Consider the following 1376-nt stretch of genomic DNA (forward strand, 5'->3'; position numbering starts at 1 on the left):
GGGGGGGGGGGGGGGTTAGAGGTGGACTTCCAGAGGTGGACGAGGAACCAGAGATGGACCAGAAACTGGAGGAGAAGGCAGAGGGTATAACATCAAGGCGGAAATGACAGGTTCATTAAAGTCCCCTTCACAGTAGCCTACTGCAACAACACCTAGTCCACACAATCACAAAAATACCATTGAGGACCATCGCTAGATAGCTTAGCAGAGGCAGTTATCCAAGGAGATTGTTTGGTCAACACGTTCTCACTCCCAACTCGTCACATTAGCCTATCACTTTTTTCGACGTACAGGCAGGGGTGGATCTAGAAAATAATTTTTAGGGTGGCATGGGGTCTATGAGGGGTGGCAACACCAAAGCAAGCCCCCAATGCATAGTTTTTGTGGATTTATGGTCTGACATACACAGTTGTGTTCACAAATATTGTATTACCATTAGGTAATCATACTGTTTAAAATTAAAAAGAAATAACATTTTAATATCCATCATGGCACCAAGTCAATGCACAATATAAAAAACTTCAACAGGTTATAAATGTTTCTGAGCTTGTATCACTAAAGAAGACATGCGGTTCTATTAAAATGACATAGGTTACTTAGATGGTATAATCACGTTTAGTGCACGTTTAAGAGCAATGAAAACTTTTGAATTTTCCTAACATTAGAAAGAAATACAATAATATCAAAGCACTGAAGCTGGATCAGTTTTGAAAACAATGTTTGATTTTCTGTTATTAACAGAGGTGGGAATGTCTGTAATTACCCAGAACAAACTCTATCAACCATATCAACACCCCAGCAACTGCATGGCAAGACCCTAGCAACCAACTTGCAACACTTTAGCAAACATCTAGAACATCTAACTGACCAAACCATTTATGTTTTTAAACAAGACTTTAAGAGAAGCCAGCATAAATTTGTCTTTCAAACTTTTCAGTCTTGTTATTAGTTTTTCTTACAGGTTTTTTTCAATGGCTTACACACATTTTCAAAACTGTGCCTCTTTTTTTCAAAACTTTACACACAAATCCAAGAATTGCACACACAAAACGCAAAATGCCTCACATCTCTTGCAAAATAAAGCACTGCATTCAAAATATCGCAAACACATCTCAAAGGCAAACATTTGCAAACACCTTTGCCATAAAATTTATTCCTGTTATTATTTTTGTGTGTTACATAGAGAATTGTGTGTTGTGTTTTGCAAAAAGTCAAAGGCTGATCATTTAATGTATGGTTTTGCAGATTTGGTGTGTGCTTCTGCTGTTTGAGTGTCAGCTTTCAGAAATTGTGTGACAAGTAAAGATTTTGTGTGTAAGCGGTTGCAAAAAACTGTAAATGCTTACACACAATTCAAATACACAGATGACTTTCCT

At 37.6% G+C, this 1376-nt stretch overlaps 1 long non-coding RNA gene across 1 annotated transcript in view; it reads right to left on the reverse strand.

Annotated features, from left to right (window-relative positions):
* The window catches only part of LOC107552575 (uncharacterized), a 5042-nt gene continuing 3666 nt past the window's right edge, over window positions 1–1376 (reverse strand). Inside the window, exon 3 of the long non-coding RNA XR_001604868.1 lies at window positions 1–65. This is a non-coding gene — a long non-coding RNA (uncharacterized lncRNA). The remainder of the gene's footprint in view (window positions 66–1376) is intronic.

This window comes from Sinocyclocheilus grahami, unplaced genomic scaffold (assembly GCF_001515645.1).
Source record: "Sinocyclocheilus grahami isolate Dianchi unplaced genomic scaffold, SAMN03320097.WGS_v1.1 scaffold453.1, whole genome shotgun sequence".
NCBI classification, from domain to species: domain Eukaryota; kingdom Metazoa; phylum Chordata; class Actinopteri; order Cypriniformes; family Cyprinidae; genus Sinocyclocheilus; species Sinocyclocheilus grahami.